The 24,057-nt window shown below is 42.1% G+C and overlaps 2 long non-coding RNA genes across 2 annotated transcripts in view; one reads left to right on the top strand and one right to left on the bottom strand.

The window, feature by feature from the left end:
* The window catches only part of LOC139606332 (uncharacterized), a 2,795-nt gene extending 1,592 nt beyond the window's left edge, over window positions 1-1,203 (bottom strand). The window contains exon 1 of the long non-coding RNA XR_011684605.1: window positions 1-1,203. This exon is cut by the window's left edge and continues 125 nt beyond it. This is a non-coding gene — a long non-coding RNA (uncharacterized lncRNA).
* Window positions 1-9,855, top strand: part of LOC139606331 (uncharacterized) — a 12,005-nt gene extending 2,150 nt beyond the window's left edge. The window contains exons 2-3 of the long non-coding RNA XR_011684604.1: window positions 6,520-7,468; window positions 7,811-9,855. This is a non-coding gene — a long non-coding RNA (uncharacterized lncRNA). The remainder of the gene's footprint in view (window positions 1-6,519; window positions 7,469-7,810) is intronic.
* Window positions 9,856-24,057: the final 14,202 nt, after the last annotated feature.

The raw sequence follows: 24,057 nt of genomic DNA, 5'->3' as shown, positions 1-24,057 counted from the left end.
TTACGGCAGCTGAGTGAAACCCACACACAGCTTAGGGAGCGCTCAGCTGGGGGTGAAAGGTCAGGGATAGTCATCTGCGCCTCCCCAATGGGACATTAATCCAGCTGAGAATGAGGAGTTTTGGGGAGTGGGCGGATAAACATGTGGGCAGGAAGATTGAAGCGTGTTTCCGCCCATCTGCAGAATCTTGAAATGTGATTGGCATCAAAATGTTGCTACGGAGACGGAATGCGTTAGAAGTGTCAGCGCCCCCTGCTGTCAGCTGAGACCTATTTTTACAACACATTACTATTTACATTATCAAGCAACAAATAGAGCTTCAGCCCTGACTGGTCTGAAAACCTCACACTCAGTTCAGTGTTCAACCATGTTATTAAATACATTTTGTCAATACCCTTATACAACAGAATTTTATTTGTGCTGTTGAAAGCTTCAAGAAAACTGTTTACTCCAGTGTCCCTGACAGAAATGTCAATAAAACAGAAACTTTGGAGAAAAATATCTCAAACCCTCAGTTCATAAGCCATGCACAAGCTATCTGCACAACTAAATACTGAAAGAATGGGTTTTGGTAGTTTGGAAGGATGAACCTTTACCTAAGAAAATGTGTTCAGTTTCCTTCAGGATTCAACAGAGCTGCATGTGTGTCCAAACCCATGAAAAGGAGCCATTTTTAAGTTTTTCTATTGCCACACAGGCGACATTAGCATTGACAGCTGTTTACCTACCAGTCTTGAGGAAAATCAAATTTCACTCCTTTACTTGCTCAGAGTCTCCAGCAGTGGAAAGCAACCCACTTGTTTTGCTTCTATTTCTATCCCTTCCGTCTTAAGTTAGCATGCTAACTAGCTAGCTCTGGCCCTGCCGGCCTGTGTCTTCTCTTTTTCCGATACCAAGTCACTGTCACGTCCAGTCTGCCCTGAAGTAACGCTTCTCAGAGGACATCTCGCACCCTCTTGTATTGTAATTTCAATGACGGCTGAAGCTCTTGCCAAGACTGGTAGTTAAACAGCTGTTAATGCTAACGCTGGTTTAACAGGGAAAATCTCCAGTCATATGCAGATGATGTTAACATGCATATGTGTTACTATGGTTACCAAATGATTTACAAAAATACACACATGGCTCAGATCAATTATGAGACTGCTTTCTGAGCAATTCACAGTCTGCCATTCCACCTGGAAGTGGACCAGGACCCTCCTAGGGCGGTTTAACTGGACCAAACGGGTGACGTGTGAAAGCACCCTAAATCTTAACTGTATATGCAACAAATCTGAATAATAATCTGAACACTGTGAGCTGCCAAAACCAGAATACCGTCAGAATAATGTAATTCAGCACTTTTAACCAGGGTTTGGTCAATTTATTTTTTTTAACATAAATGAGCATAGTCTGCAGGGAATCAGCGTGTGAGTAGAAGAAAGAAAAAAAAAAATTATATAAATGCGACCTCGCTGTGTACAGTTGAGATTTTATTTAAATCACGATCATTTTTAATGTTAACAAATGCTGATATATAATTTAATGGGAAAAATAACAGAACAGCAGAGGTTGTAATTAAACACTGAAGACCTCGCACACGCTTCTGTGTGTGTGTGTGTGTGTGTGTGTGTGTGTGTGTGTGTGTCTGGCAGGTGAATGCTCTTCGTTCAATAAAATCTATTTTTGTGGCTTTGTTCCTCCTCCAGCATTTGGGCTGACTGTGATCGTCAGAGGTCAACATCAGCTGTAATGAGGTCAGAGGTCAGAGGTCACAGCAGACAATAGCTGGAACAAACATTCCTGTGGCCTCGAGTTCAGGACGAAAGCTGAGACTGACCTAAACAATCTGCTGAGTTCAGAGAGCACGCCGACTCTCAGTTCACTGGCCGACTGACGTGTCAATCAGATGAAGGCAGCAGCAGCGTTAAAGGGACATGTAATCATGGCAACAAAGATTGTCTAATGTTGGGGAAGTACTTATTTTAATCCAAATCACCATCTTTACTGAAACCACCATAGGAGCACTATTTCAGAAGACACTCCTATGGGTCGTATCAGAGGGCTGAAAAAGGGTAGGAGGACAGTTCTGTTTTTTTGTTTTTTTTTTAAATTGATACCAAATGTTTCCCATCACAGCATCACAGATCAGTTCATTTGTTACTATCACTGAACAAGCACGACAATCATGAATAAAGATTCAAACAGGGTGGCATATCAGAGAGAGACTGACAGCATCACGGCAGCTACAAGAATCGTACTATAGAAACCTGCAGAATTACAAAGCGTTCACAGACAAACTTTGTGAGCGAGGAACTTTGCGATGCCCTTTCTGTGGCAGCGAGCTGCTTTGTGCTGCAGGAAGCTGAGGGCCACCACATCTTCACAGCTCGGATATACTCAGGGGGCTGTCAACCTTGCTGTGAATTTAGATTCCTGTTTCCTCTACAGGGGGGCTGCCCTCTTTCCTCGCAGCTCTGACACTTCGACCGTGTCCTCAATCGCCACTCAGACGAAACTTCGAGGAAAAAGGAGGTGAAAAAAAAAAAAAATGGAGCTTATTTCCGCAGAGTGCAGAGAGCAAGCTCGACACCACTTTCGAGGAGCAGGAAGGCACTGCTGATTGCACAGGAAGAGGAAGAGGGGTCTTTAATTTGGAGGCCTCAGTGGTGTTCAAGCCTTCAGCCACATGGGGAGTTAATCAGCACTTGGGCTATAGATAGGAAGACAGAGATTGGGAGGTTGAAGAGAGGAGAAAGAGGAGGGAGGGGTAGTCTTTAGTGTCTTTACTGTTGACATACAACCACCAGCACTGTTTCCTACATAATATTTATTTTGAGGTGACTCCCAAACAGTTATTATGGCCACTTACGTTCCTATTGTCAGTTCAGTTAGATCATCATTAAGCATATGAACACTGCTGTATTTATTCAGTTGACCACATTATAATATTTAACCATGCAGTGAAGCAGTTATATTTAGAGAGAGAGAGAGAGCAATTATCTGTGCTCTGAAGGCTCACATGGTAAATTCAGAATAATGTACATGGCTACATCACCAGTTCCATTAGTCGTATAATCGCCACCCTGCTGCTCTTTGTTATCCTCTGCTTTGCCATTCCTTCGACCAGCTGTTATGCCGTAGCCAATGAAAAACAACACCTTCTTTTAGATAAAGAGGGATTATGTCCTTTCAGCCTCTGGAAAACTTTAAATGTGACTCTAATCTGAGCAACAAGTGTGAAAAAAGTAGAAGCAACTGGAAATAATTAAAGAAGAGTAAGCTTCTTTTGTCAATGAGCCTGACTTGAAGCTGGTGGTTCTAGCTTTAGCAATGCTTTGAGGCAAATGTTATGGTAGCTGTGTCCCAGTTCAGGGGCCACATCCTTCATATACTGCATTTGTAGACTGATTAGCTTGTGTGTCGCACTGTGATTTTCTGGCGACGGTGTGCTCCACCCAGTGTCAGCTGGGATCTGCTCCAGCCCCTCCGTGACCCTCTAAAAGGATAAGCAGGTATAAATAGTAGATGGATAGATGTTTGTTTTGCTATCATTGGCTAATTAGTGCAATATACAAAGTATGAGAGGAGATTAGTTTTGCAGGTATTTGGTCAGTAATCAAAGTATTGAACAGTAAGTAAGAGTTTGGGTAAAAGTAAATGGCAGAAAACCGAAAACATATTGTTAAAAAAATTTTCCATTACTTGTTTAAAAGTGGAGATATTATTATTACTGGTTATTGTGGCGGGAATCATGCCCATACCAGATTTACCAATCACATAATGAAGCCTTGACACTGATCAGCCACAATCAATAATAGATATCGGTTAAATGGCAGGCTAATGACATGAGGAGCCAGCTCTTTTTCTTCTCTGTTTTTTATTGGCTTTCTGCCTCACCTGCACACTGCACGGACACCTTCACTGCCGGCTGATTTATTGCTGCGTGCCAATGTAAAGTAATGTAATCTTTCTTTATGTGTCTGTTGGTCCCCTAATTTTCAGAGCTTCAGTTGCTGCCATCTCTGCTTTTAGTCCACCTGATTCATCAAAAGTCCAAATGATTTAGACTTTAGCGCTTTCAATTAAATAAGTATGTCACAGAGTGTTTTATAGAGCAATAAAGGACAAAACTAAACCATTAAAGATAAAAAGAGAAACGAGGGCCCCTTATAAAATGTTGGGCTGAGTGTGTGAGGATCTGTGTGTGTGAGACTACCTACTCTTCAGTTCCTTTCTTTTTTACCACAACTGGTACACACAATACTCCATCTCCCAGCATGCTTCTGTGCCCACTGAAAGAGCTGTCAGTCAGTCGTTTAGTGATTGGCTGAGTCAATGGATGAATGAACTGAGCTGATATCTTGTAACACAGTCAGACGGGCTGCAGTTTTGTGTGTGTGTAAAGTCACATTTAGGGAAAAAGGCATGACTGCACGTGTAGCTTTATGCAGAGGTGCACCATCAGGAGAGGCAAACTAGACCAATGCTTGGGGCCCCTAAGGGAAAAAGGGGCCCTTGATGGCCCCTCATATTTGCACATTTTGCAATGACAACTATAAGTCCCCTTAAACTTCCCCTAAAGACACTATACGGTGCACAGCTGCTGCCACAAATCCTCCGAAATGGGTGATGATATGTGCTGTAGGTAGTGTCTACTGATATCCTGCATGTGGGGCATTCAGGGAGCATCTGTAAATTGTAGCATATAGACATACTTAGTCTGCATGTGGGGTGGGGGTAAGGGGTGGTGTGGTCTTTGATGGGCTTCAAAGGGCTTCCTTGCTTGGGCCCTCTTCCTTGCTTGGAGTCTAAGATTGCCACTGGCTACATGCAGCACAAGGAGGGTAACCAGTAAGAGTAAAAATTCAGTCCAGGGCGGGCTGGGTCTATTTGTTTTTCATATACTGTACATCCATGGATGAGTCACATGATGACACACACACACACACACACAGACTAGGTGAAAACAGTACCAGCCATCTCTCCTACATACATAGTATTTTAATACAGCTGAACTCCCCGTAAACAATGACTGAAATGTGGCCCATTAAGACCACATGCTAACCTACAGTCACTTCCAAGACATTTCCAAGCTGCTGCAAAAATCCTGATTTTATAATCTGACAAAATCACCAAACACATAAAATTAAAAACAGAGTATGCCGTGATTTCTGCCAAACTTACTGTAAGGTGAACACTCAGAGAGAAAGCTAGGGTTTCGTTCTCATCAGCTGCCATAGAGAGGCGTGGTTAAGGTTTGTCCGAAAAGTGGCTGGATTTGTTGCTTAAGAGCAACAGAGATGCTAAATTGATCATTGCTCGTTTGCACTAAATCATTTTAAAAGAGCAGTGACCAATACAGAAACTCCTTCGATGCCTGACCAGTGATGTAATTACATCAGTCAGTAATCCAGTCAGTGACATTCACGTTTTTAGGGCTGGTCCTGCTGTTGTGGTTCAGGTAAAAAAAAAATAAAAAAAAAATCCTGCTCAGCCTCCCTCTGGTGGCTGCTCCTTCCTGTGCAGTGAAGCAGTTAACAGTGCACTACAATACAACACTACATCACAGCTGGGTGTGGTCAACAGACTTGATTCTCTTAACCCACAGAGGTCGGAGCACCAGTGCTTTTCTTCTGTAACAAGATTAATGTGGGCTATGACTGTGGTCTCCGACTATGACAAAGGACACACACACACACACACACACACACACACACACACACACACACACACACTCACTTACATGCGTGCGGGCTATGGTGCTTCCTTTCACAATACAACATCGTAACAAATACAGCGGCAGCAGCAGTAGTGAAGCTCCAGGACCGGCTCTTTCCAGCGGATGGACCTTGCTGCTTGTGACAAATTGCATGTGGAAGGAAATCTGCAGGGCCCATTGAACTTTAGTATTGCTTTTATTCCTCTGTCATGTTCCTGCAGAGATGAAATGGGATCGGTTTCTTTTTTTTCCCCCTCCGCTTCCTTTATTCACAGCTCCATGCCCGCCGGTCTGCAGGATAAACGGCCAACGCTGCCTGACAGTCAGAGACATTCTTCTCTCCTTTTATTTTCTTTTTTTTTTTCCTCCCTCTTCTCCTTCTCCTATTCTAACTTGCCCCAAGATTTCAGGTACTTGAAATGAAGTGGGGAAGAAATGATGTACATTCATCCCAGCAGCAGTGCTGTGGCTGAGCAGCATGTCTGAATTCCTTTATTCTTTAAATGTTGCCGACATGAATCTTTGTCAGACATTTTACACAACAGAATAGAAGAATAATTCAGAAAACTGACTTTCAAGAACATTTTACATGTTGTCAGCGAATACAGCAGTGCTGTCCTAAAACGAAATAAAAGGACTGGAGCCACTACAAAATATGGCTGTGGTAAGGTCTAAAAATCTTTTCCTTATTTCAACTAGTGATGGAAAACACGTTTGTCGATAGCATGATATCTCCGAAACCACTGGCTGAACAGCAGTGCATTTTATTGTGAAAATTAATTTTTCATTCATTCTCAATTGTGTGTTTTTGTCCACAGTGGGTTTGGGGAAGAAGGTTAAGAAGAAGAGGTCACCTGCCATGATGATGGATGAGATCAATGTAAACTGGAGAGTTACAACTACTGACTGCAGCTTTGAAGCATGTCAGTCATTCGGTCAGTTGTTTCAGAGTTATTAGGTTCTGTAAATGTGGAAAAAAGGTATTTTAAAAAATTACTACGACAGTACTTTTACTCCACCATTGGAGTCATATGTGACCACGAGTATCTATACTTTGACTCAAGTAATGGAGTGACGTACCTCTGATAATGACATGAAACAAATTCAGTCAGATTGTCAGTTCAGGGCTGTGATTACTGATATATTCTTCTGACAATTATTTCTCAATGAATCAATTTATCTTTTGTCTATAAAATGTCAGAAAATAGTGAAAAATACAACAGAGAACAGATACAACAGAAAAGCACTTGAGAATTTGCAACAGGATGTTTGCCTTTTTTTATTTTTGCTTGAATAATAATTAAAACAATGAATCAGTTATCAGTAATTTCAGATTAATTTTCTGGTCGTTGCAGTTCTATATCAGGCTCTGTGCACACATCACATTTTGTTGTGTGAATCTGTCCCTCTGGACTTTTATACTGAAAGTGGAATGAACATGTGCAGCCTCTTAAGTGTCTTTACTTTCTATAAGACAAACACAAGCATCTTTAAACGGTTTAGAGTTCAACTTTAGATTGAGATCATTAATCAGATGCTTGATGCGCGACGCTCGATGTGACCGGTGACTCATCAGCAGCAGCGGAGCTTCTCTCAGCAGTCAGCCGCCACATGTTGAACACACAGAAGAAGAACAGCAGGTCATAAAACCTGTTGGCTCATCAATACTGAGAGCAGGAGACGTCAGGAGCTGAGCAGCGTGGGTGGAGCTGGGAGTGTCTGTCGGGGCGCCTAACAAACAAATCACACCGTTCAGGTGCTGCCCAGGTAAATAAAGACGAGCCACTTAGTGGCCGCTGAGCTGTTTAATTAGAAGCCCTGCAGCTCGTTAATGAGGACACTAAAGAGGAGCGCCGCCCACCGCTCAGTAATGAGTGGCAAGCTCGTCACCAAGCAGGCGAAGGCTGGACGTGGCAAGGCTGATGTTGCTGGCTGCCCGCGGGGGGTGGGGGCTGGGGGTGTGATTGGCAGTTCGCAGCAGGGGGGCGTGGCCACCAGGCCTCAGTTAATTGCAAAGTTAAGAAACAGCGGGAGTTCATAATGTGTTGTTGCACTTTTACTTTTATCGAGCAGGGCACTATTGATCGGGCGTGTTGTTTATTTGTACAGATGGAGGCGTGGTGCGTTCCTCATAGAAAGGTTATCAGGTATTGATGAGGGAGCTGATGGGCTGTGGCCTTTGGCTTCACCCGGCTCTGCAGCGCCGATGGAAAACTGAAGAGAGGGAGGAAACGTCAGCGACCAGACCACAGCAGGAAACCTCCACAGAACAGTCTGCAGCAGGAGGTGTATTACTGTTATTACCACTCACGTCTAGATATAAAAGACATTCAGCTGTTTGATCATAATGTTGCCAAAAATAAACATTAACAGGTCATTCAGCATTAATATTAATAAATAATAAGTGTTACTATGCTTTGAATTAGTAAAACTAATGGGCTCATATTCTTTTTACTTGATATTACTGGAGTGATTCGCTTTTTCTTATGTTAAGCATTTATAGAAAACTTCTTCAGCACTTTGACACGTGGACAGGACGAGCTGGGGCTCGAACCCTGACCTGGGGATCGACCTCAGTGACCTGCAGAGGTGAACTGGCAGGAGGACCCTCATAAAGGTTATAGAGGAGACAAAAGCAAAAGCACTTCAGTCATAACTTTTTTCTGTTGAGACCTGATGAGGCAGGAGGAGCAGGACACTGAACAAGGTACCGGATGTTCCTAATACCTCATGGAAGTTTGATCGGGTCATTTTGGGGCTGGTTTCGTGTAGTCTGATCCCAGCCTGAGGGATCGACATACAGATATTGTAACACATCCTCAGACTGACCTTTTCTGAATATTTCTAGATCTCACATCGTCACCTGACCATCTACGTCCCTCAGATAATAGTCACTTCTCAAAACAATTTTTTTTTCAGCTGACTTACATAAATAAACTTGATTTTATCTCACTGCACTGAAAGAAGTTTGTCTGTTCATGTTCTGTAACCTAGTTGCACATATAGTTCAATACTTGTTTTGAATGTACACACGTCAAATCCACAAACTGATTTTTGACAGTGGTGTTGCTGGACACTGTTCTCATGCAAGTGGCTCCATTTGGCTCCAAATGGAGTGAAACAAAACAAAAACAACTACAAAACGTTTTCTTCAAAATAATAATAAAGTCTTGAAGTTTTTAATGTGCAGTAAAGTTCCAAAGATGCATGTATTTAAAGTTTGACTTAGTGTACTTATGTACTCAGGGTCGTTCATCACTTACACACTAACATCTGATGGATACTTTACAGTTTTATTGTGAGGTATGAAGTGGGTCACAGCGACAGTCTCCTGCTGTCCACTGGGAGCTGCTGTGGGTTTGGTGCCTTGCTCAAAGGCACCTTGAATTGTCGACCTTCCTGTCTCCGTCCCCCTTGCCCAGGTTGAGCAAGGGGGACTGACTGGAGCTGGGTCACCTCCAGGAGCGCCGATGCTGCTGTTTCTCCTCTTCATCCGTCTTGCTGCCGCGGCGATGGAGGCGATGCGTCTCCCGTGTCGAACAGGTGAGCACAGCCATGCATTACAAGTGCCGAGCCGCCGACCCCGGGGGACACAATACACACACACACACACACACACACACCTCTGCACCAGCTGGCTGACTGAAAAAAAAAACATAAACACAAGCTCCTGACAGGGAATAATCCCCTGAACAAGGACGAGCAGAGCGCACGTTTATTTTTATATAATGTACAACACGCTGTGTGCATGTTCTGCTGCATCAGGTTTAAAATCAAACATCATCAGAGGGAAGGAGGAGCGGGCTCATTAGCCGCCGCTGCTGCCTCACTGAGAGCTGAAACCTGTGCAAATACTCAAGTACTGTATTTACTGTAATTACAGTCTAGAGATTCTACTACTTAAGTCAAGCATTCTAATTCTGGACCCTTTCCACTTTTGTTTGCCACCAAAGGGGAATATTGAACTTGTATTTATCTGACAGCTGGGGTCAGTGGTTGCTTTGGAGATTCCACATTTTACATTCACTTTTTGCTTCATTTCAGCAGTGAGAATCTGCTCCACATCAATAACTGAAAGGGATCCAGATTCACAGAGAGAACTTTACATTTTCTTGAGAAAATTTTACTACTACAGTTTAAGATAGACTTGGAAATTTTTTAACATTATTTTATTTTTAGGTTTGAAAAAGCGTTTTTTTTTCATTTCAGTAAGTCAACTCACAGGAACCTGTTGCTTATTCTTTTCATTTTTCTGGCTCTTGAAGAAGCCGACAGACCCAGCCCTTAATCCCCATCATTACTTATCATCACATTGCAATCATCGGCTGATTGGCTGAGATGTTGTCAGACTTTGGTCTGAGCAGCAGCTCAGAGGACTGGAATCAGGCTACAGGTACAGCTGTGTAATCTAACACAGTCCAGTCCAGCAGCTCTGCTATAACATCCATCTTTATGAAGCTCCTAACGTTCGTTTTTTGTTGACATTGTCAGAAATGTTTCAGGTTGTAGCTAAAGGTGGTGTTGGTTTAGTCTGAATTATACTAGGACATGTCTAATTATTTCCCATCTAAATGCATGAGGGAGGCAAATATTAGAAACTACCCAGTGCTAAAATCTCTCATTTAATGAACATCTCTATGACAGCATCAATAAAAACTGAACATTCTAAGCGTATTGGGTTGTGTTCGACTGTATGGGTCTACCTAGGAAAGCAGCAACTAAACAACCAACATAGTGACTTTGACAAACACCACATTGACATCAGAGACACAAACCACAAATGAAGGCTCAGAGTGACTAATTAAAATTTACTTGTGAACATGGACCCACGTCTGGGGTCAGTTGGAAGCAGATGATATAAACACAGATGATGAACAACAGCAAACACAATAGGTACAGGTACCAGATTTGCTGCTCTTTTGCTCTGGACACTTGTGTGGGCATTTGCTATTACTTCTGTCATTCATAATGATAATTAATGATGGCTATCTGCAGCTCTGCAACAGAATCACCTGCCTTTGTGCGAGCAGGGGCAGCAGTGATTTCTGGGTTAGAGGATCCACTGAGCTTCAGAGGATTCTTTTCTCTGTTCTGCACGAGTCAGCATTGACCTGAATTCCAACAATATCACCCTGAAGGATGTAATACCAGCTGGTGCAGTGAGAGCGAACCCCACCCCCCTCCCCCACCCTACCCTGTATGATATTGCACGCAGAAAAGTCATCGGGCTCAGCCCCCGACAAGCACCTGTATTCGATTTCTCATCTCGACTCGGCGGAGAGCTCTAAGCCTTGTTCTCGCTGGCACTAATCCTCGCTAGAAAACAGCTTTCAGAGGATTAGCATCAAGGGGGGCAGAGCGGCACTCGTCGGCGGGGGGAGCCGTGCTTCCCCTCTTCTCCTTCTTCTTGTTTCCAGCCTTTTTCCACTGTAAGTTAACCTCACACACGGCTTGACTTGACTCTGAGAAAATCTTTGACCTTCCGCTCGGTTTCCTCCCCATCGACCTCCAGCGGCCTCCATTAAAGCTCACAGCTCCCCATTGACATTCAGTTAAAACTTCCCTCGGGTTCTTCCCCCTTCACGCTGGCTGGATAATGCAGCCGTGTAATTCCACGTTATCTGAAGGAACTGGGCAACGCACACGCGCCCCCACATGCTGTACTGGACTTGACCTACTGCGGTAAGCTACTGTATCTGGTTGTAAAAACCCTCCAAAAAGCTAAAATACCAAAGAAGGCCTTGAGGTGCACAGGTTGGAAAAAAAAAAAGGGGGGGGGGGCTAAAGCCTTTCTGCTGCTGTGGGCGACGCGTGGATGGCTATCAGACAGAACACAGAGAGCCGTCCTGGCTGTGAAGGAACACAGAGAATAACACCAGCGCTTAAGGCCTCCTATAGATGCTGAAAGAGCGAAATAATGTAAGACGATGGCGTGTTCTTTTAGAGCAACAATTCTGCTTCTGTGAACAAAGAGAGGATTATTCTGCGCGATGATGAGAGGGAGCTGCTGGAGGCCACAGCTCCTGCAGCGAACACACAGCCAACAACTTTCTGGAGATGGTAAATTTAACTTTCTCCTTCAATTTTTTCTTCTTCTTATGTTGATTCTTTTTTTCTCCTTCCCCCGCCAAACCTCTGCAAATATTTCATTCTAATCATTGGCTTTGATTTCATTTCTCCCTCCACAAACAGCAGGCCGCTCTGTTAAGAGCACTGAGAGATGAAAGCCAGTGCATCCGGGCAGGGATCAAAAAAAAAAAAAAAAAAAAAAAGATGCTTTTTCCCCTCAGCTTACAAATTCCTGCTGGTTGTGACAGAGTTGTAAATACCCAAGATAAAAGACGGCTCTGCTTGCTTGTACTTAACATCCCCATTAGACTATCAACAATGGCTGCGTCTGTGTGCTCTCATGTACGGATAGGAAGGAAATTTCATTTGCCTCTAGTACTTTGCTCAACTCAATTCAGTCATTGAAAATTTTGAATAAAAAAGAAAGAAAAGAAAACAGAAGCGCGAGCGCACTGATCTGACAAACAAAAAGTAAGCGATGTTTTGGGACTTCTCCAAGGTGAGAGCTGAAGCACAGATTTCAGTTCAGAGGAGGATGAATGAAAAACTGACAACGAGACCGTGTGTTGTTCGCAAAAAGCTGCGTTTAAGGAGCTGCAGGAGGCCCATCACAGAGTCAACAGCCTCAGCTCAACTTTTTAATGATGATGCTGCTGATGAGCGAACTCACGTGGGCGTCGGCCATCACAGCTTTAGCAGAGGATGGATATCTGCATCGTCTTTGTGCGTGCAGGACGTAGACAGGTCCAGCAAGTGTTTAGCTTATCACAGCACTAAACACAGCAGAGATAAAAACACTGCTTCCAACACCAACAACACAACATGTGGAAAAATATTCAGGATTCAACATTTTCAGCCACAGGCAGAAAAAGGTTCAGGGTCAGACATTAATTTGAAATAAATATGACTAATGATTTAATTTAAAGCTACGTTAAATTGATGTTTGGGAACCTGGGATTCAGAATAACTCACACACTCATATTATCGCCTTCTGAGGCGACTGCCAGCAGATACTCCAGATATCAAAATAAATCCGGCCCATACTTGAACCGCTTGCTTATTTTCCTCTGGCCTGGTATACGCCTGTATCCACCGCCCGAGTCGGGCCCATATACAGCACGATAATCACATGATTCTTCCACATCTGGACCAGTTCTGGCGTACACAAAGAAAATCCTCGGGAGGATAACAGCAGGACTCTGCCCAGATGTGGAATATATGGGTCAGCCTCGGGCCAAGGACTCAGGCATATATGTATGGGCCAGAAGTTTCATCTTCCTATCTCGGACACAGCGACATTATCATTTCATTTTAGTCTATATTTACATTCACTCTCTTTTACCTCTGGGTTGATCTCAGCGTCATCACCAGAGCTCGATTCATGAAAATAGCTGCATGAACTCTCAGACTAAATCATAACTGTATTTTATTATATTTTTTCTGGTGCTGGGTGCTCTATTTATGTTAACGGGTGTCGCTTTGTGGAGTCAGAGTCAAATGCCCTCATGGGGCAATACAGTACATGTAGATGTGCCAGAAAAACGAAAGTAGAAGATAAAAGAGGCTGAGATGCTTTTAAAGTTTCTCTGTCATTTAACCTGAGTTACACATTCAAACTTTCTTGCTTTAAGTATGAGACGGTGCCAACAGGAAATCCTCACAGTGCTATGAATGAAATCATCATGGCTACTCATCTTGCATGTCAACACATCCATCACTGTGACAACTAAGAAAACCCCATTAAGACTCTAATACAGTCTGAAGCTCAGGATGAAGTGGACATTGAGTTGTGGTTCTCGGTACAAATTTCTAACAAGGTCAAGACTGATGTTAAATCTTATGAAGAAAAATGTTTTTCACTTGTTTCGAAATGATTTTGATGTTTTATTTGACATCTACACCACGAAGATGACTTTCAGTGTGATTCTTAAATTCTGTTTCTTGTTTTTAGCAGTTGGTGGTGGTACGATGATCAGTGTTGGGTAGTAGTGAACAACATGTAATTGAACTAGTAGTTAAACTACACATTGCAGTAACTTGCTGGTAGTTCAGCTACATTCATATGCACGTAGTTAAATTACTTTTTTGCCTTTTTTGTGTAGTTAACTACTGAAATTACACACAAGTTTGGTCCATAAAAGGAAAAGAATGAATCATGGCTTTTCTACTGTAATTGACCACTGTGAAGAACAGGCAATGCATTCATCACCACCCGCCTGACCTAGGCGATAAACGTCCTGAATCTCACCCTGAGGAAGAATCATCATGGTCACACTGAAGCAGTTATTGTTTACAAAAACAAAAGCTGATGTTCCAGCACTTAGTGAGGTATTTTATTTTTTTGGTTTGTGTATGACCTGTGAACAAATAGGCACTTTTATGTGACTTTGTTTGTTTTGTCTTTTGTTATAATTTCACATCACATTTACTTTGTCAATTTCATCATTTTTATACAAAGTAGTTTGACTGATTTTGAAAAGTAAAGAAAATAGAAAGAAAATAGTCTATATACATATAGCCTATACAAATAAAATAGAGTCAAACTACTAAATTGCAGTAGTCCTTCATCCCACAAATACACAAAAATACCTGAGAGAACCTGATTATTACACTATTGCACACTTCAAACAAGACACGCATTTTAAATTGCACAACTGCCATCTAAAGTCTGACCTTTCTTGCTTTGCTTCATGCAAAGTCATCAATTTTACATAGATGTAAAATTGTTCAACCATTTCTGGACAGTTTAGACGATTTCTTTCTCTTTCAAATATCCTTGAAAACCTGGGGGTTTGCTCATCCTTCTTCATGTCTGACTTCTTGTTGGTAATATTCCAAAGTCTCAGCAGTTGACCTAGTGACTATTAATAGTGAAATGACAGACAAAGGTACAAAACAAGACCCAATGTTGTAATAATGAGAATAATCTTTTAATGGATGGAGATTACATTAATGTCCCCCCTGCTGTTCCTCGGCCTGCTGTGTGTTGGCCCCTGTGTTGATGTTCCAGCTGGATGCCTGCACAGTTGCTCTTCCTAAATTTAAGCCTCTCGCACACTGCGAGAGAGTTGGTTAAACCACTCAGACTGTAAAATGAAAATGTAACGGGCCCCTCTGTGCTCCAATACCGCGCACTTGCGGTGTAACCTTCGCCACATTGAGGCGTGTGAATGTGAATGAATCCGCTGCTCTCGCTTTGCATACTGACACTGACATGTCTGCGGGGGAATCGTTCACCAGTGGGGTCCCCGCCGTGTTTCAGAGGGGGAGAAACGGATCTGTTAGGGAGAGGTGACGAACGTGAGAAAGTCAGAACGTGACTCAGCAACACGAGGCCGTGTAGAACAAACTGCAAACGGAAACGTCCAAGCGTTGTCTCTGAGGAGTCGTGACGAAGACGTTGCTGTGACTGAAGAGGCTGCTCAGTCGTTAAGAGAAAGAAGTTATGTTTCCTTTAAAACTGTAAAATGTCAGGTGCTTACAGTCTCCTACCTCAATGCCATATTTGTTTCTCTTTACCTTCCTCTTTCTTCTATTTTCTTCTTCTTCTTTCTTTCTGACTCTCCTTTCTTTTCCTGCCTCCTCTTCTCTTCACTTTTCCTCCCATTGCTTCTCATTTCCTTCATTCTTTACTTCATGTCCTTCTGTCCTTTCCTCTTCCACTTCACTGTCCCTTTCTTTTCCTCCCTGCTTCCTTCTTTCCTATGTCCTCTCCGTCCTTACTTCCGCCCCGTTTCATCCTCTAATTTCTCCTCTCCTGCTCCTTTTCCTTCCCTATTTTCTCCTTCCTTCCTTTCCCTCCCTTTTTCATCTCTACCTTCTCCCTTCCTGTCCTCTTTCCTTTTACCTCTTCCTCCTTTTCTCCTTGGCTCCACACTTCCTTCTCTACTCCCACTTTTCATGGTCTTGAACATCACCTTCCTCTCCACCACCTAAAGTTTTCCTTTTCTATCTTCAAGTTTCCTTTCCTCATGTTTACTAATGTTTCCTGTTCCCTGTTGGATAATCTGAGATATGAGGAAGTGAAATAGGAAAGAGAACCAGTGGCAGGAAGGACAGTAAAGGGGAAGTCTCCCTCGTTTCCTCTCCTTGCAGCAGCAGTGCCGAGACCAAGCATTGCTCTCTGGGATCCACAGTGCCATTTGGGACAGAATGGACGCCCTGGATTTCCAAACTGCTTGCTGTCCCCTCTCTAACGGGGCCCAGGTGACCCTGCAGAGGTCGCCGTGGGTGTTGAGCAAAGGGACTGAAAAATGGGCTCCTGTACAGGAGGTGGAGGAGAAAAATGCACACACACACACACCGGGATATGAAATATTATCAGTTCTGTTGATTGAGCTTATTTGGGTCTCCTTGCATTTCTGCAACGTCAGCTGTTCCTGTTCAGAGGGGGATTTGATGACGAGTAATAAACTGCACCTGCTAAATAAAGCTCCACCCTCCCCCCCCTCCCCCTCCACCCTCTCCCTAATGGCAGGACAGTACATCTCACCATGCTTACCTCAAGGCTTTGCTAATTTAGCATGCTTTTTAAAGGTCGGGCGCTAATTTCAGAGGGTGGCGTTCATTTATGATGTCCGCTCGACCTCAGTGACCTGACTGTCTTCTTCTTCTCTTCTGTCAGCCACACCACGCACACACATACACATACACACACACACACACTCGCCCTGTTTACAGGATATTTAATACCTGACAAGCACCATTAACCACTCTTTTAATGAACAGTGTGTCATTAATTCAAACACTGTCAGGTAGAGTGCTAATTGGAACTTAAAATGAAGCAACGCGTCATAAAATACGTTGACACTAGTTATTAACTTTCAACAATAATAAAAAAGCTCTGAAATGTGTCTGGTTGTAAATAAATTGAGGAAAAATAGACAGTTTGCACAGCAGACTGCATTTAATATTTACTCCTAATGAGCAACAGAGATTAAACTCACAGTGACATGAAAATGGCTTTTTGGCTACATATCCATGTGATAATATACATCTGTTCAAATTAGATTTTTTTGTTTTAGCCTCATTCAAACAGGAAAAAAATGTCATAACTTCACTGGACAACATAGGCAGCAATCACACCAATCTGTAGATAAACAACACAAGGACTATACAAGACACAAACTACAACATCAACGAAATGTCTTGTAAAAGAACAGCTATAAGATCGTCACTAAAGAGCTGAGCTGCACAGTGAATAAAATCGTGAATTAGTAAAGATGAAAAGGCAGAAAACATCCTTTCATTCATCATTCACTCTACTGACATTTCCTTATTTGTGTTCATGTTCATGGCCTAGCCTATTAGCTTAGCTACGTTTTCATAGCCCAGCCTATTAGCTTCGCTTTACCTCTGGCTTCACTGCAGCCTCCCCTCTGAATGTGTGTTTCCAGTGCAACTTCACTTGTTCAACACAAAAATGAAATCACTCAAAACACAAACTACTTCTGTTCATTCACCTGCTGCTTCAAGCTGTGCTGATTGCAACCTACTACAGTCATGGTATCGTCTAACACTACTTAGCTGGATGTTAGACTGATGCTGCGTCATATTGTCAACATGATGAGGCTGTTCATTAACTCTGTCTAACATTTGATCATGTGATCATAGTTGACTGATGTATGTAGGTGTGCTCTGGTGCTTAACATCTCTGTGTATGTACAAAATTAAAGAACATATGTAGGCTGTAGGATAAAATAAAGTAAATTATCAAGGCTTATTAGTCCAATAAACTCTCATCCCTATAGACTTTCAATTATAAACACTCAACTGCCTCCCTACAGCCTCAGCGTATTAGACTGCATTAACCAGTGTCTTAGGTTCATTCTCATTAGGTTCATTCTCAGTGTAGAATATAACCAGTCCACAGCCTTTCTGTCTCACTGCTCCTCAGAATCTTCAAACATCCAGCTGAATGAGCTCTTTGGAGCCAAGGAGGTGCTCACCTCTCTGACGTATACGTATGACGTATAGAAGTCACAGACGGAGGAATGTGTGACCGCATAGCACAATTGCCAGATGGTGGATTAAATTTGTGATGAATTAGCATCGATGCAGCCTTTACCTGTACTGAGATAATGTTAATCTCAGCTGTGGCCAGATAATGACATGTCGCAAATTTTATTGCACCGTTGTACATTTTTCTTTCTGTTCACATGCTGGCCCAGGTGTGAAGACAGCCCTCGCTCCCACTGACACTCGGTCAGTGAACATGTAGAACATGCATTTATATATCTATGCTGTGAGCTGAGAGAAGCTCAGAGCCTCACCTCCCTGAACATGGAGCTTTCTGGAGCTCTGCCCTCGAGCTTCTGCAGACTCACCAGCAGTTTCTCCTCTGCTGCAGCTGCTGATTTGGCTCTTTTCATTTGTCCCATTTATCAATTTATCATGACTCATGTGACTTATGTTTTTACAGTGGAATGATTGCAACTTGAAATTACAATTCTTTTAAAGAGTAAAGAAAAAAAAAGAATAAAACAGATTTTTTAAAAAACCCAGTAAAGTACAATGGCACAAAAAAATGACTTCCAGTCCTGATGAGGTCACCAACATTATGAATCCTCTCTGCAGTCAGATAGAAGGAGGCGATCAGTTTAAAATGCCGATGAAGATGCTTGAGTGCTGTCATTAACTGGAAATAATGCACACCCATCAGCCAATTGGAATGAAGTATCATCTGTTGGCGTGGTGCAAATGTCCATATTGGCAGGTGCCCATCCCATGAACAAGCAGACCCAGAGACACACTTGGTGCTGAGCTTCACAGATGGCTCCGAGGCGCCTGCTGCTGTGTCCGCCTGCAGTCGAGGAACAGGGCGAAGTGAACTGATTCGTCCTGTTAATCTGGCGTAAGCAGAATGTAAACTTGCTGATGGTGACCTCAACAGCAGCTGCTTGTGATGCATTTATGCTCTGATCTGGTCCCAGTAGGGGAGGATGAGTGGGAGGGGAGGGGGGGGGGGTGACACACCACATGTGGACAAACCAACATAAAGGCCGATTCTGCAGCTCTCAGCTCCCCGCTGACCTGCAGACCTTGATCAAGGCTCGATTAATAACAACACGCAGGCAGGTCATTACAAGAGGGATACGACTGATGACAACAAACAAACAAACCAGCAGCAGAGGTCAACAGGAAGCTCCCCACCTCAGTCGGGAACAGAGGTCAAAGGTCAGGACATTAGGGCAGAAAATAGTGAAAACTCCTCTCAGAGCGGGAGACATTTGTTTAGCTTCCTTCTTAAAAACAGTGAGTTTCCTTTTCGGGTCACTTTATGTCACATTTCTGCTTCCTCCTCCCTAAAATAAATCCTCCTCCCAATAAACTGTCTAACCCTCTACTAGTCACAGCACAGAGAACCCAAAGCCAGACTCCAGCAGATACAGTCTGCACAGTAAAAAAGACGCATGAAAGTTGGATTTGACACAGTTAAATCTCAAACTGCTGCTGTTTTCTAGGAGGAACAGCATATACAGCATATACACACACACAAAAAAAATTGCTCCTCAGGCTACAAGAGAAATGTAAGAACATCAAATTTTCATGTGTTTATCCCTAAAACCAGGTATCCCTAAAATTTATAAACAATATTTAAAATTTTTGCAAAATATGTATACATATTGAAATGTATTTGGTTCTTTTAAAAAAAAGTACATTCCATTCATTTTATTAGTTTATTTTCAGGCATTTTTAAAAAAAATTACAGTAACTACTGTACTTTTGATCATCAGAGCCACAACTGCAGACACCAGGGTTTAATCATCTGTGTGCTGCTACGTGGGAAGCCAGTGAGGGATCATGTACTTAATTTGAGATAGTTGATTAAAAAAGGAATGATTTGCAGGAGCTTCAAGACTAAGGTCACCATAAACAATGCAGGTGTCACTTGAGCTGTGAAATCTAGATTGATGCATCACACTTCACTATCCTGCAGTCGGATGGACAAATCTGGGTTTGGTGGAGGAGAAATGTTATATCCCGTTCTGCGTTTTAGGCCTCTTAGTTCCACTCAGCGCTATTTTAGACAGGAGTGTGTGTTTTTGTTTGTCCCTTCCCTGTTTCAACATGACTCCATAAAGAAGAGTACATAGAAGCCTGACCTCAGCTCTATCTCCCCGGTCAACACCTATGGGACGAGAGTTACCATAGTTGCAAGTTACAGATTGCCCTCAAGGCTTTGATGGTGCTTTAAATATGCAAATGCTGGAAAACCAAACAAGTATGGATTTCTCGTGAGCCAAAGTCTGCAAGTAAAGTTAATTCAATGCAAATTTGATGGATATACTGTACTGTTTTGTATGTCAATACGCAATACATTTAACCGTGGTCAATTATGCAATTAGAACAACCATGTGAGGTTGTCAGATAATGTGCACGCTCGCAAGTTGCACCATCTCTGCAGTCAATCAGCATCAGGTGCAAAGTCTGAAACCAGAAGAGTGGAGGTTGTTTTAGCAGCACACCAATGCCCATGGATTTAGACTGACTGCACGGTATCAGTTTAAACATTTATATTCACAGGCTATAAAACATGAAGTATCAGTAATCAATAATGCTGCTGAATGACTGAGCTGTTTGAACATCAAAAACATGATCTGATTCAGATCAACCAGAACTGTTTTCCTCAAGTGCTGTTTCCACTCCTGCTGAAACCAGGAGTCATCTGGAGTTCAGAAGAAAATTACAGTTTATTACAACATTAAATTAATCATTTACAGAAGAAGCTAAGATAGTGGGAAAACTAATACTACCAGACAACAAATACAGAACATGAAAATTAGCGGTGGGAGCAGGGAGTACAGAGGTCTTAACCTACAGTGGTGGAGAGGATCCCACTCTGTCAGCTTGAGACCAGACATTTGATTATTGATAGGAACACTTTCTGAATTCATTTGAAGCTGTTTAACAGAATCAGATTGAGATTTTATTTTGTCTGTCAGCATCTTGTTGCCTTGCTGTGTACATGCTGTAATGAACACCCCAGAGACACAGAAACAAACACACACACACACACACACAGACATAGCTGCAATAAAGTGAGCCATTTGCCCTTTAGGAGCTGCCACTGCGATCACACACTGAACCTCCGGTGGAACAAGGCTTCGTCTCTTCCTGATGCCTGATGATGCTCATTTACCTTCAGTGAGGCTTCGCTAACCTCAGGCCAAGTTTGTCTCATGCTGTGACTATATATATATATACCAGCCTCCTGCCACAGAACTCCACTGGTTAAGGTTAAAACAAAAACAGCCTGGACTGTAAGTGAGACACAAGGCATGTTTCACACTTCCTCTGGCCTTTATTTTCTTTATTCTCACTTATTAGGACAAGTCAAGGCAAGTCAAGTCACTTCCTCCAGCAGGGGAAATCATGGGCTGATGGGAAAGGAACCGGATTATATAGACAGGACATTTGCAGTCTAACACACAGAGGAGAACAACCAGCCCTCCAACCTGAACAACCACACAGGTCATTTTTTCAACCCCCTGATAAGACCCATAGGAGTGTCTCCTGAAATAGCAGCCATACAGCGGCAGGCGTACCGGACCTTGGTTGTCATGGTTAGAGTAATAAACACTCAGACTGCACCAAGCGCAGTGTACCTACCTTTGTCACCATAGTTACTATAATAACAGACATGGTTTGGTTAGGTTTAGGAAAAGATGATGTGTGTTAAAATAAGTACTTCTTCAATATTGGACGATCTTTTTTGTCATGGTTACAATAATAACAACGAATGGTTAAGGATAATAGAAACAACATAAGCTGCTACTTTCACATGGGAATCGAACACCGCTCTCCTTTATCATATTCCTGTGTTTTGTTGACCCATCCATCCACCCCAACCTCCTCCTGACATGGACTTTGTCACTCTATATACTACGTCACTGCACTTTTCTCTTTGCTCCCGTCATAATTGCTACGACCACTATATGTCACCTAGCAACAAAACCTACCTATAGGTTATCATAACCTGCTGCACAGACGACCTATGGGCTCGTTTTTTACAGAAGGACATTCTTGAGGAAAGAAAGTCCTTCCCTGGTGACAAAGCTGCAGAAAATTTCAACGTTCATTTCAACATCTGAGCATCAAAATGTTGAGCAAGAGAATTTGGAGGAAACAAGAGAAACCCAAACAAAATAGAATTTAAGGAAGAAAAGAGAACAGTAACAACAGTTAAATAACAAAATAACAGTCCTCAGAAGTGACTATTTTAGCAATAGATTTCAGAAATAAAAAAAATAAATAAAAAAAACAGGAGTGTGCTGTTTGACTTAAATATGATTGTTTTCAGATTTATCCATATTAATGTGGACCTGGCTTTAGATTAGGCTTCATCTTTAGGGGAACCAGCTTCAGGTGAAACTAACTCAGGTGTCTGCAGATGTTCAGGGTACTAAACATGCTCCAGCCTGTGTCTGTTTTGGCAGAGCTGAAGTAGAACCACAGGGGGAAAAGGTGTAAAGTGCTTCATCTGCAGATGTGATCCCCTGATCAATAAGTGGATTTTCCAGCAAATGTCAATATGCCCGTGTTTTTCTGCTCCAGTGATTTAAGTAAACATAAAGATTAAAAAATTCAGTGTGTGGAAGAGTTTCACTCGGCCCCTCAGGCTGCTGCTTTGCAACACCTGCCGCATCTGCCATTTTTTATAGATCTGATAGATCATTAAAACCATCATCACCTGACCTCCTCATACACTCCCAGAGCTGCTTAATGCAAAACACTTTTGCCTCTGGATGTTTAAGTCCATAAACACATTGCACTGCAAAACATGTCCACCTCGAGCAAGGACGCAACTTCCATTTCAACTCAGGAGGAGATGTCCACTGGGAACTGAACAAGACAAACATAATCTCCATCAGTGAATATTGTATAATGTATAATGCACTGCAGATACAGCAACCCTTTGGCAAACAGTATGACATGGGAACATCATACTGTAAAATAATGTTAGCTATAACTCTTCACAGATAGATAGATAGATCAGATCAAAATTTTATGTTCCCGTTAACATATGATGGATTTACCTGAACAACCACACAGGTCATGTGAAACAACATAAACTGCTACTTTCCTGTGTCATATTCCTGTGTTTTGTTGACCCATCCATCCACCACAAACTCCTCCTGATGTATGAGCTTCACATTTAAGATGACAAGCACTTAAGGCCTAATATTTGTTAATTAACAACATTTTGACAGACTTGATGAATTGTTGTTAAAAAAAAGGTTTATTACAGACCAAGAAAAGCCATGATTCATTATTAACCATGTTTAAAACTGATGGCTAAAGCATTGCAAGTTATTCTTTAACTGTTATAAAGAAAAGTTGTTTCTTTTTCTTTTTTTAAAATGTTATCTCCTAATATCTCTAATATCTCATAAACATACAGTTAAATGATATAACATGATATTAGCTAGCTAGCACCTTGATACTGACATTTATTATATGGCTGTGCTAAAGAACCTCAGCTGACTCTACAGTGGGCAGTAAATTCAGATTTCAGACCGTGGACTATTTTGTGTCGTCACTGACACACTGAGACACACTATAGTTTGGGATTGTCCACAATAAATGTTTTTGATTTTTTTGGACAATATTTAGTGCATGCATTTCACACTGAATTCAAATAACATGACACACATACAGTAATGAGGTAGTACATATTTCCCTTTCTGGGAAAGCGGTGTCAGATTTTTGGACCCCACTGCAGCTGCACTGCTAGCATGCTAATAATTAGCATTTCATATTTTGTGTATATTTTAAATGGCACAGCATGTTACCATTTATCTCAAATAAAGCAAATCAAAAATGAAAACTGACAGAAATTTAGTCGTTATGGTTTGGAGACATCCGTCAGCTGGAGTATGAGAAAGTGGCAGATTTGACCTGTTGGTGGCGCTGCATGAAAAGTCAGCGAATAACCAAACTCAATAGGGCTTGTTAAAGTTTTACAAATTCTTTTGGGAATCCATCCACAGACTGTGAAAATATTTAACGTCAGAACGAATGTTCTCATTTAGCAGGGCTTGTAGAGTTGAGTCTATGTTCACTTTCTTGTGCAAATCAACATGATTGAACTTAATGGAGCTTTCTGCTTTATTCTTCTTTGTATCAGGACACAGACACTTTAATATAGACTCACAAATTCCACAAACTACTCTGAAAAGGTCACTGTACATTCAAAACAAATGGTTATGTGATTTTATTCAGTCTCTCTGAGAATTGGAGGTAAATTAAGAGGCTGACATGTTTTTTCTGCAGTGCATCAATCT

The sequence above is a fragment of the Trachinotus anak genome, unplaced genomic scaffold, assembly GCF_046630095.1.
Source record: "Trachinotus anak isolate AG129_WGS33_773 ecotype Australia unplaced genomic scaffold, CSIRO_AGI_Tana_v1 ptg000021l, whole genome shotgun sequence".
NCBI classification, from domain to species: Eukaryota; Metazoa; Chordata; class Actinopteri; order Carangiformes; family Carangidae; genus Trachinotus; species Trachinotus anak.
Note: the sequence above shows the minus strand (reverse complement) of the source record. Positions and strands in the feature narration are given on the sequence as shown.